This window comes from Amphiura filiformis, unplaced genomic scaffold (genome assembly GCF_039555335.1).
Source record: "Amphiura filiformis unplaced genomic scaffold, Afil_fr2py scaffold_375, whole genome shotgun sequence".
Taxonomy (NCBI): Eukaryota; Metazoa; Echinodermata; class Ophiuroidea; order Amphilepidida; family Amphiuridae; genus Amphiura; species Amphiura filiformis.
Genome location: NW_027305839.1, coordinates 1,985 through 15,506, shown reverse-complemented (window position 1 = coordinate 15,506; position 13,522 = coordinate 1,985). Strand labels below are relative to the sequence as shown.

The 13,522-nt window shown below is 36.0% G+C and overlaps 1 long non-coding RNA gene across 1 annotated transcript; it reads left to right on the top strand.

Annotated features, from left to right (window-relative positions):
* Positions 1-343: 343 nt before the first annotated feature.
* Positions 344-4,009, top strand: LOC140145539 (uncharacterized). The gene is made up of 3 exons (XR_011858086.1): positions 344-539; positions 1,353-1,511; positions 3,254-4,009. It is a non-coding gene; the product is annotated as an uncharacterized lncRNA (long non-coding RNA).
* The last annotated feature ends 9,513 nt before the right edge of the window (positions 4,010-13,522 follow it).

The following is a 13,522-nucleotide window of genomic DNA, read 5'->3' as shown; positions in this document are numbered from 1 at the left end:
CCCTTCCCTAATTCTTGACACCATTGCACGTTATAATGAAGTTGAATTTCGGTCTTAAATTCATCTTTCAAATCAAATGACTCTTTTTGCTGAAATGCGTGAAGCGCGCGAAAATTCTGCCTTTTATCGCTTGGAGGGGGCGCATAATTGATGCTGAATCGGTCAATTCGGCACCCCCCCCTAATGTGGCGCCCAGGGCATGTGCCCACCTCCCTCCGTCGCTACTTTTTTGCATTGTGGGAAGGAATATTGGTATAGACGTCTGTTCCATTTCCCTGGTTAGAGAAACCCGAAAGATTCGCATTGTCCTTTAATATCAAACACGATCTTACGACAGGGCACTTCTTTTTGAAACTTTAATTATACAGCTATATCCGAGGTATGCTATGAACAAGGGACGACATCAGGACCCATGGGCCTTCGCTGGCGATGGTCATTGTCTAAATTATCTCCATGCAAGTGTAACGATACTTTCAAAGCAGAAGGAATTGAAACTAAACCCATATCTGGATACCTAAATGAATATTGTCAGCGTGCAGGTAAGTCAAGTTCATAAACAACTAACAGGGTTCAGGTTTTGCTGGCAAAAACCTGTTTTTGCTTGGTTTAAACCGGCAAAAATTGGCAAAAACTTATATAGTAACTCAAATATTAACAAGTAACACAGAAAGCTCATAAACAGTAAAAATTATTTACAACTTTTAATGTATTTTTTTGTCTTATCAAGTCCTTAAAATGAAAGTTTTGAATTTGATATACCACATTGCAGTTGAATGCACTTGTGAGCAATTAAAACGTATTTCTGAACATGTTACTTATTATTATTACAAAATCTGGCCTTGTTACACTCAGGAATTTTTTAAATTTAATAATACGTTTTGAGATAAAAATAAAATCTGAATTTTGAATCACGACATCGACTGAAGTGGCCTGTACTATTATTACTCCAACATTATCAGATATACACTGTTCTATTGGTTCTTTAAATGATGATTTCAAAGGTTTCCAAGTTTTCTGGCTAATATTGTACCCAGCATTGAATCCTTGCTAAAAATTACTTCAAAACACCGAATAACTCGGGTTGCCAGTCTCCTGATGAAGGTACAACTTTAGACCAAAAATATGAGGTACGTCTATAATTTATTTAAATTGATTTAATTAATGTATCACCTCAAATGAACTTGTAGTAGACATCTTGTAAGCACATCTTTGTGTTGAAAAATGTGCTTAAAATGGCATGCCCCACCTTTTGATCTACCAAAACCATGTTCCACAACTATTGATATGTCAGCCCTAACCTGCATTTGATTTCCACGATAACTAACCATTACATATCTACTGTTTCTGTTCAGGGGAATGGGCTGAATGGGGTGCATGGAGTGGATGTAACCAAGAATGTGAGATAGGAGGATGTAATAAAGAATGTGGTGTAGGGAATAAAAATCGATCCCGTATTTGTCTTGCTGATTCGTGTTCTGGGAATGCCACCGAAAGTATGACCTGCATCAAACGTAAGTAAACATGACACATGGAAACTGGGCGAGTAATTCGTAATTTATATTACAACCATAATAACAAGAGATGACTATTATAGAGGAGTAATTTTAAACTGATAGAAATTACTGGATTTTCAAGTTTACCTTCTGAAAACAAATGGAATTCCAGTTGCCAATATGACAGTTGTCCACAATGATCCTAACAAATTCAGGATATTTGATTTTGAACTATTTTTATACTCATTCCATGGGTCTTTTTATCTTTTTGGTTTCGGTTCCGGTTTCAGCTTTCGGTTTCAGATCTCATTGTTATTTTGAAGTATTAGCATGATACGTGTGAACAATCATTTTATGTTAGTCTTTTGTGCTCACTAAAAAGTTGAACGAAATGAATTTCTGTTCTCGGTTTGTTGAGTTATGTTAATTTCTGACATGAAACCTTGAGACGAGAAGGTTTGTGCTGATCCAGACAAAAGACGTGTCTACATTTTACGGTCTTAAATTCGCGATAAGATGTACGGCTTCAATGGACATGCGTTTAGTGTAAAGGCAATTCCGCCTAGGCGGGAGTGGCTTGTAAAATAGCCTAACATCGATTTAATACACTAATAAGTGTTGCCAGGGGTGTTGCCGGGTAGTTTTAGGCATGTAGGTATACTTGTTCGTGCAATCGCGCAAAAATCGGTCACATGATTATGTAGAGATGAAACGGGCCGCATCATAGTATAGTATCATGTAGTATAAATTCAGCTCCACAAGTTGAATTTTGAAGGAAGCGGCTAAAACGTTTGCCGTTTTATCCTGTAGTTATATTGCTGATAGAGAAGTAATCGATTTTCTTGTAACGTTCAGTAGCAATGACTACCTGACATTCCTCAAAATTCCAAAAAATTGTTTTCGTTGTTGAAGGGGATTCAATCATGTTTTACCGTTGTTCATCATCGTTTAACAACTCGCGTTCGGCGCGTCTGCGTGGTTTAAAGTTGCCCTCACGATGTAAACCACGCAGACGATGCAGGTGCATCGTTGTTAAAAGAGTTCAAAGAGTTTTAGCCATCTGTGATTTCTTAAGGGCTGGGGTATTACCGTTTGGACAGTATTTATTGTGGGACATTAGAGCATATCAGACATATCGAATTGCATTCTGAATACGAAGAATGTCATTCTGATATCAAATAATTACACAAAATACACATTTTATGGCAAATCATTAAAATTGATATTTTTGATATTTAACAGTACTTGAAGTAAACTTTATAAATCTGATGATTTATACTTAAAGTGTATGTAGGTGGGATGAAAAGCCGACGATCAATTGAAAATTTTGACCTTTCGTATTGAAGATTTTTTTTCCCAAAACACCAAAAAAATCCATATCTTCAATATGAAAGGTCAAAATTTTCAACTGACCGTCGACTTTTCCTCCTGCTACATACACTTTAAGAATATGTCATTAGATTTATATAATTTACTTCGAGGACTGTTATATATCAAAAATTTGAAAAATATCAAATTTTTATAATTGGTCATAAAATTTGTATTATATTGTGATTTTCAAAAAATGAAAATTATTTAATATCAGAAAGACATGCTTCGTATTCAGAATGCAATTCGATAGGTCTGAGGTGCTCTTATGTCCCACAAAAAATACTGTCGAAACGCAATAAACGCTCATTTTAGATCCCTTAACGTGTTAAAGAACATTATTGATGACTAGCCTACAATATTGTTTATACTATTGAATTATTAATCCATAGGAGACTGGTGTCGAGCAGATAAACGCTGTGGACCATCCTTTCCAGCTGAGAATGGACAAGCGGCAAAATGCCTTGCAAGTTGTTGTTCCACAGCATATTGGTGTTCCACGTCTGATGCTCATTGCATCACTTACCTTTACAAGGATTACAGATGTTGCACTGGATTAACATGTGACGTGAAAAGTTGCTGAATTGATACCATTTACAGCGCACGACAAATCGAAGGCTGCGAATCCAACGAAGTTATGGGCAGGTGGGGAGTGTGTCATGGGAGGTGAAATCCGGACCTTTATATTTTCTTTACAGAATCTATCAGCTCATTTTATGGTAGGCCTATATGTGAATAGGGATGACGTCATTCCCTGCCCTCCCCCATGTAAATTTTACGCATGATGGATTTCAGTAATATAGCATAGCTTCTGTATAAATCTTTGGCGAAGGTACTTTTTGAATCTATAAACAAACCTGTAAATAATAATTATCTTACACAAGGAACTGAAAATAAAACAGAAAAATAAAAACAGTTGTTTTAACTATCTTGTTAGGAACCACATCGAATTTGGACGTTGGCCGGTTAGGTACCATTGACTCTTTCTATCATACCCTGGTGATGTAATACATCGTATCGAGTATAATAAGTAGCATTTGGATAGTATTATAATTTTGTATCTAAATAAAAAAAACGAAAGCATATTACAAATGCCTAGGGTGCGATAGAAGGAGCCATCGGGTCACTGGTAGCGCTATAGGACCAATTAAGACTGATGATATTTCATTACCATTTTTAGCTTTTTGGTGGGTATAAAAACTACAACATGAACCCGATCTATATCGTGTATTTGATCAAATACAATGGGGGATTGTTAAAAGAATAGAGGATATAAATCTCTTGTAATTATTGGTGGGTCATTTCAAAATTTGACTGAACTATTATCTAATCATCCAATATGCCTACCAGTTCGACGTGAGTGTGACGGTTGATGAATCTACATGCATGACGTTTATGAGCCATTCATATTACTTACATGCACATGGTAGGGATATCGCATGAATTGCCTACATCTATATTAGTAATATTGATTGTAAAGGAAACAATGATCATAACCACTCTGTCCGGCCTAAACAATAATTGTTCTTTCCGAAAGACACAAATTTAGAAAAATTATCATGGTTTTTACAAATTACCGAGCCAATTTTCCAATTTTCATTAATGCTATAATGTTACTATAATTTATGCCCCCCCAAAAATATCTGTACTATATGGGGTGGCAAAAAAGAAAGACAAATTTTAAGCCAAAAGACCAGTACAATATTTTTGGAAGACTTTGTTGATATACCGTAAAACCTCGTCTACACGCATATAGAGTGCTTTTGATGAAATCTAAATTGATCCCGGTGCCATTATGGAGTTTGAGCAAATAAATGACAGCATATACGAACAAGTATTATTGTAAGACCAATATTTTGTATTGGTATATTAGTTTTGTATGAACTTAGCTTTCATCAAAAACACTATATATGCTTGTAAGGTTAAGAACGGCAGTTATCACGGCAGTCGGAAGATAATAATCTGATTACACCCTATCACCCTCTAACCTTTCCTTAGAATATCTTTCATAATAGATGAATTAAAAGCTGTCATTCCCAACCTAGTCACCTCTCTCTAAAATGATTATATGATTCATTCTAGACTTCAAATGATCATATCAATCATTTTAGAGCACCGACAGCGCCATCTGTTGTTATTAAGTTGTCGTATATTGAACATATAATTTGATAAGAAAGGTTACAAAGAACTATTATAGATAATTCAAGGTTTAATACGCAAGTATGAGAAAGGTTTTTAACACAAGTCAACACATACATAAATGACAGCCAGTGAAAAAATTTCACTGACCATCCAGGATTTGAACCTGGGACCTTCGGATCACCGGACCGATGCTCTACGAACTGAGCTATACGAACTGAGCTAATGAGTCAGATGGAGAAGAGCACTGATGTTATTATCTATAGGTCTTCAGTTCAATACCCGCCCTCTATCATCTTCTCATCCAAGAAGCTTTAAGAAAGAGGTTTGGAAATCATTCCGAATTAATATTCGAGACGGAGATTGACCCGTTTTCAATTACATTTCAATGTGAAATTTGGCAGACGTCAGCCCGGGGACGTCAGGTCCTAACTGCGGACGTACATCATCGACCTCGATAAATATCGATTTGACGTTGACGGAAACTTTCAAATCCGACCATCATTTCAACCGTCGATTCAACGTGATAAAAATCAACCTGTGCCTACTCGCTTAAATATGTTAGGTGTTTATCTGAGACGAGTTTATAAGACTTTAGAGGGATATTTACCTCAAAATTTTGAAGCCTTAAATTGATATCGGTTAAAACGTAGTATTATAGCTATGAACATGTATGATGCATTTTGGGATGTAATTTCTCTTAAAACATGTCGTGATCTTGACTGTGACTTTCTTTAAAGCCGCACAATGTGTTTAGTTCTTTACAGCAAGCTTGGTCTCTTGCTTTGAATTCAAACTCCTGATTACCGCATGTGCTTATAAATATCAGCAGTAGCGTCCTCGTGGGGGACAAGAGTTCCTCTATCAGCTAGACTATGCCATAGTCGAATTTTATTAAAAATATGTTATTATTAGTCATGATGAACCCATTTCGTTGAACTCAAAATTATACTGATGTGAAAGTATTCAATAGTAAAATGGTCATAAAGAATTAAGAATATCAGATGATTAGTGACAATAAAGGTAATTGAATGCAACATTATCTTGCATAATTATAATGGCTCACTTTAATACTGAACTTGATTTTGGAATCTTCCAGTTTATTGATAGCGAACCACGAAAATCCGACTATGGACTTTGAATTTTAAGCAGAACTTTGCCCCGGGACTGTGCTCTCTAAAAACACACTGTCAAGCATACTTGTTTATCAGTCCATTAACCACAAGTACTAAGCATGGTATAGTACAAGACGCGCTAGATGTTTGATTGGAGATTAACTTTCGCGTCAACACAAAAGCGCCGCAAATACCACAGATAGTTGTGTACGGTGTAGTTAATGGTAATGGCGCGGGCCCGGAAGATTTAAACCATAGCGAGATATGGGCGACCAATCACAAGGCAGATCCATTTAAAGATGCCTTACATCATGGCCACTTGGGAAGCTAACAAACAGAGGGAGTGCGGTGACTGAAAAGATCAGATATAGATGTGAAAATCTATCAGTTGCACACAAATCAATCTAAATCGGAGTTTTATGCTTAAATGTAGTAGCCAGAGTATGCAAAATTGGCAAGTGGACTACGGAGAAGTCTATCTATCAGCTTGATCTAGCGTACACACATTCCGCCAAACATTGCCATTGGCTTTAAGATGGGGGATGGGGCGGCTGAAATTTGATAAAGAAAATTTGGTGGGCCACCCTATAGGGAGGTTCCCGAGGCCCTCGGAATCACAAAATTTTGCAAAATATAGGTCACAAACACCCATTTTCCCTAGCTTTTTTCACATTTTTTTAAAAACTTTACCTAGGATTATTGCAGACCCAGCTTCAATATTATTGAGGGGGATGAGCCTCCCTAGCCCCCGTTTCCTAAGCCTATGATTGCAGTGTGCATTTTCTTTTTGGCCCATTGTACATCAATGTCAACTTTGGAGTTTGGAGCATTTCAGCGCCACAACCATTGTTTACTGTGTCTCTAAATTAATTGCCTGCATCGTAGGAGCCAGTAGGCTATAATCATTATAGGCTTACACCACTGAGCATTACAATAGGCCTACCGGGATAGCACGCAACATTAGAGAAACATATGTATCTGTGCCGCCTTTGACAACATCGTCATCATCCCTATATCTTCGTGTCAAAAATTGCAGTGATAGTACAGCGAATCCTCTCGTTTTTCAACAGCTACGCATCGCGATTTTGTTCGAGAGATAGGCCGAGCGACTCAGGCTAAGCATACCATGACTATCATATGAGATACAACAGGGTTTCAATATTCTACACATTATTACGATTTGTGCATGCTCTAGTACCCCATATGATGTTTCTATTACAAGAAAATCGATTTGTTTTCAGGTAAAACAAGGGGTTTGTTTCCAGTACACTCACTCGAAAAGCAATACACTAATTAGCGGGGCCTTGCAGCTTGCTGTGGATATCTTTTACTGCATTTTAAAAGTAAAATTTTTGAAATCCAAAGTAAAAATTATGATATATTTAATTTTGAGAATTACAATTAATACTTTATAGGTATAAAGGAACATGTTAGCCCCTTCAGTTAAGTTCCAGGTGCAAGCCCTATAATACAATGCATATGTAAACTTTCTTTATCTGTGTCAATAATAGAAAATTGATTTCAACGGAGTATTGAGCTGTATGGAAAAAATATTTATAATACAGGGTGTTGACACTGTGCAGCATTCATTAGAGAATACAAATATTAATATATAATAAGAACATCGCGATTACTGTTACAATTGCATGAACAAATAATAAGACTACAAGCAAGTGACGCATGGTTTTTCCAGGCGCGAATTTCCGTGCAAAGGCCCGCAAAATCTATTCTTCCTCGCGAATTAAAAGGACAGGCACAAGCTTACAACACTTACAGACACTTCCGTATTATGTTTCTCATTTGATTTAATGCAATACAGAGTGATTTGTAAAACGTTCCATTAAATACTGTGCTTTTGTTTTTGAACTTTGCTTCCTCCTAAGTCCACACTATGGTTCTGTGCAATACTGCGAGGTCTATTCTGTACAATCGTAGACCCATTAATTGGGTCTTTTCAAGTTTTCAGTTTTCGAGCCTGATTAAATATATCACCTTGCTTGATCATCGCACTTGTAATTCGTATTGATTTTGGTTTCTTGGTGCATTGCACTTCAAGTAATAAAATTAAAGAATTTGACACCAACTTACGAAAACCAAAAATTCTTTGGGTGTTTTGATTTCTCGGAGCCCGGGCTCGGAGCACCAAAGGGTTTTACACTGACACCTTCTTCAACCCATCAAATTGTAACCATTATTTATTGTCCCTCTAAAATTTAAATAATTGCCTGGTAGGGTGGGTAGGCTAAATGTATAGGCCTACACCACTGAGCATATATAGGCCTACCGGACTAATACGTTACACACAGGGCAGGGGAAATGTGTATCTGTGCCGCCTTTGACAATTAACATCGACGTGCATACAATTATTAATAAACATCTCAAAAAAAGTAACTGACCCCCCTTAAATAATGACCATTATTCAAAAACGGGTGATTATATTACAAATCTGTCAAATGTGTTGGGAGCAGAGTTTATTTCTGCACATTTTGACACCTCATTTGTAGCAATTGACTAAATATTGACATCACAGCGTACATTTAAATCAATGTAACCCAAGATTTGAAAGTTGCAGTAAATTGTATTGATTTTGTATTCAGTGTAATGGAAGGAAACCTGTGTAATGATATCTGAGTGTTTTTGTATTGTTACAATTTGTATGTAAGTGCAACTTTCAAATATGGACCTCACTACATTAAATTGACCGGTGTTTTATTGTTTTTGGGGCTATCGTATCAAATGAGGTGTCAAAATGCGCAGAAATAAATCCTGCTTCCAACGCATTTTACATATTTGTAATACAATAGCCCCTTTTTGAATAATGGCCATTATTTAAGGGGGGTTAGCTACTTTTTTAGAGATGTTTATAATAAGAACATCCAGATTATACTCTTTGGATTGCATGGACAAACGATACGATAACGGACAAGGGACGCATGATTTTCCAGGCAGATGCACATTACAACTTTTTTTTTGGGGGGGGGATCGGAACGCCTCTGCCTTATTATAGTAGTAAGTGCCTCTGAATCCAGAACAATCTCTGAAATAATTCCACGTGATTTGTGATTTGTGATTTTTTCCCTCGCAAATCATACGTCCCTATTAACACTCTACCAACCACTAAAATATTGGGTATTTCATTGAGTTCATTTCCAGCTCAAGTGCCGCGGTATAAGAGTGCCCCTATCCCAGCAAACACAAAAACGTTTTAAAAACGTTTTAAATAAGTTATATTTTGGCTTTTGGTTTAGGTAAAAACGTTTTAATAACATTAAAATGTCGGGTTATATAAAGGTCATGAAAACGTTTTCAAACGTTTTGTATGAAAACACGCAACAACAATATTTTTAAAATGTTTGTAAAATGCTATTGTAAACATTTTTTTCAAACATTTTTTGCCAAATATTTTGTCAACACTTAAATAAGATAATGTTAAAATATTTGCACCCAGCAAACACAGAAATGTTCTTAAGATGTTATTTTTAAAACGTTTTAATAACATTTAAATGTCGGGTTATATAAAGGTCATGAAAACATTTTTAAAACGTTATTGCAAATATTTAGAGCAAACATTTTTCGCAAAATGTTTTTTCAACCCCAAAATAACATTCTCTTTAGAATGTTTTGTATCAAGTTTTCCAAAACGGGTTTGGAATGTTATTAAAACGTTTTTATACCCTTTATATAACCCGACATTTAAACGTTTTCTGTAAAACATTTTGTGTTTACTGGGCAATATATTATCAATAAATGTTTTTTAATGTTATGAAAACGTTTTATACCCTTAATATACCCTTTACATAACCCGACATTTAAACGTTTTCTGACAACCTTTTATAACCCTTTGCGAATGATGTCGAAAACGTTTTGTGTTTGGTTGGGATACGACTGTCTCCAGATTAATCTATCGGGCAGAAATTCAACCAAGTAGTGTAGTGTAGGCCTCCATCTTCATGTTTGTCACAATTATTATTATTAATATTATACTTTTACAATTGCATGTACAAACGATACGACTGCAAGCAAGGGACGCATGATTTTCCAGGCGTGAATTTTAATACTTAAACAGGTCACGATGAGGACCATTGTGGCCTAAAACAGGGCCAAAGGAAGTGTTACATTGCAACTTTTTTTTGGGGGGGGGGGCAGCTTTCTCCTTGCCCCAGGTCGGTACGCCTTTGCCTTATTGCAGTATATGTCTCTGATTCCGGTTTCAGTATAATCTCTGAAATAATTTCACGCGATCTGTGAATTTTTCCCACGCAAATCATACGTCCCTGACTATAATAAATAACTTCAAAAAATGTGATTACCATTATTTTAGATAAGTTCGTAGATTTCTTCAAATATTATATCATACAATAGTGTTTACAATTTTCTGAGAACATTAAGGCATACTATATAATATTATAATTTATATTCTCTAAGTTGTACTATTTTAGTTCATTATCCTATTGACAATAATGTCTTCGTGGCCTTTAATATTTTTTATATTTGACATGGTGATTTACTAATTCACTAAAGCAATCTTTAACAATGTGAACCTAATAATAATAGCAGTATCCCAAAAGTCTCTTTACCATTTTCAACTATAGTATTATATCTCTCACGTAAGTATTGTCGTATTAGGAAATCCAAATATGCATTTAAACAAAGCAAACCTGTACAATTATTCTGATACCAACACATTTTTCATTTTCATTGAAAGTATTAACACTACTACCAACCACTAAAATATTGGGTATTTCATTGACGTCATTTCCAGCTCACGTGCCGACGTATAAGAGTGCCCCTATACGACTGTCACCAGATTAATCTATCGCGGCAGAAATTCAACCAAGTAGTGTAGTGTAGGCCTCCATCTTCATGTTTGCACACTTTATAGCAAAAATGCAGGGTTGGTACAATTTGTGACCCTACTTCTCATACCCGACTTTTCATACCCCACTTGACCCAACTTTTTATTGTTATGATAAATCATTTTAGATATTTCAATGAATACTAAATAAAGTGTAAATGAAGTCTACCGAATTGAAAAGGCTAAATCAGTGTAATTGGTGAAAAATTATGATTTAGAAATTATTATTTATAAACATCGCCCTTCCTCGTGCGCAGCCATAATCTCCAAACCAGTCGTTCATAAGTTACCTTTTCATAAGGCAGTATAAATCTGTCTGTCACATTCAGATCTAAGCATGGTGACATTATCAACGTCAATATTGTTATTGCATGTTGTTCAGCCCTTTCACTGCTACCAACATTTGAGATTAATTGAGTATTGACTTTAATGTACCGCTTTAGTTGCTCCAAGCAAGTTCAATCAAGTTAGCATATCAAGGCATAGTTATTGACTTTTTGTGGCGCCCTCTACGGAGGGGCCACATATAGGCATGACTTTGTGAAAGGCTTCTAATTTCACTCTTGCTAGATTTACTCCTTAATTGTTTTGCTAAAATTATGCCCAGCTCAGAAATAAAACCACAATATGCTAGGATTTTATTTTATTATTGTTTTCTGATATGCACGGGATAAAATGATGTGTGTATATTCTTTGTTTGAAATACAAAATTAATGGACTTATAAAAACACCAAATAACCCGTGACCTTTGTATGGTTTAAACCAGTTTACCGCCTCTTAGAACCCGATAGACGGTGACATTTGACCATTCTAATTATGTATGTTTTGAACATGTTTGCACATGAACTAGTTGTTTACAGTGTGAAGAATCTACAACATGCTCATCTATCAGGGCACAGTTCTTTAACCCCAATACATTTGTGCATTCATTGAATGACCTTTGAAAATGTGAGTACAAAACTCATACTTTGCAAATTAAGGTCAAATTTTGCACTATGATTGTTTAATTGAGGTTATTGATAATATGCCACTGGAATGAGGCCATTGTGGTCCATAGTGATTGCACACAGTGCACCTAATCCTTAAACCAACACCAATTAATTATAGTTGACCAACACAACCACTGACCAAACATGAAATCACTAATTGGTTTATGTGCTTGAATACAGCTCAGTATCTTTGTGGTGACTATCTCTGATAAAAAACAAAACATTAATTAACGAAAATCAATCCTGGTCAGCAGAGAAAGGAATAAATTTGGAAGACATGACTGTGTTGAAGGTCAGAAGTTTATTTGCAAAAATAATATTTATTGTAATATGCCTAACTGCTGGGAAGGGTTCCTAGCAAGGTAAAGTGAAAGAAACCCCAATGGCTATTTTGTCTGTTTAAAATAGAGTTCTATGGCCGACTTAAAGTCATAATTATGACGTAATTTTGTTATTTATTAATTAATTTTAGCAGAATTAATAACATAAAATGGGCTGTGCCGTTTCATGAAGAATAACGATCGATCTTACCCTTGATTTAACAGGCCTGTCAATTTCTTGGTATTGTTTGATATGAAAGGAGGGTATGATTGTTTTGTATTAGTTTAAGTATTTCCTAGCCTCTCTTAGCCACATGGTTGGCTACAAAAGACACAGAGTAGCCTATACCTTATAAACTGGCATGAGTGCGCCGACCCCAAGTTTTCAACATTTCAGGATTGTTTCTGGACGGAGGTCGGGTGAAAAACGAAATTACGTTTACATGACTTTGTCGAAATTCGTCGTGTGACAAGAATGAGTGTATAGATGACTAGGGGGAAGCTTACTTATTTGTGTCTTCTAGTTATCCATCATATACCCTAGGCCCTGAATAACGAAATTCAACAATATTCAATATCCAAAGCAATATCCTCACTACAACGGCCCCCAAAACAGAACTCAAACCCCACATAATCGCAAATTGACACGAAAGCTTCATTCCATGAAGCATTTCTCTCGTATTTGATCATCTTCTACTCTTCCCTAAAAAAATCATTATAATACCAAATCTAATCACCATGGAATTCACCATATCCCGTCCAGCTCACATTGGGCGCCACATTCCTTTTTAAAGGAATTTTTATTTCTCCTGGTAATTGGTCAATGCATTGTGATAAGCAAACACTTATTGATTGGCTTGAGCAAACTTTATAACCAGGGTTAGGGAGTGTTCAGAACAGGGGGGCTGGGCACTTGGAAATTGGAGTCAAAAGTTTTGACCCCCCTCTTCCTTCATTCCTTCCATTCATATACGTGCTTACCTCAACAGTTTGAGTATCATCGCACTGGCTTTACGTACGTGCAGTTTTCCAGAGAACCTGAAACTGTTTTGACCCCCCCATCTTTGGACATACAAAACCTTTTTGATCAACCCTTTCCAAGAATTTAAAAAACAATTGATGATTTGTGCAGTAACGAACTCAATCCCAATTTACATTACAACAAGTATACACTAAGTTTTAATGGTTATACATTTTTTTAATTTATAGGTCTTTAGGCCTATTTCCTACACTGAAACATGCA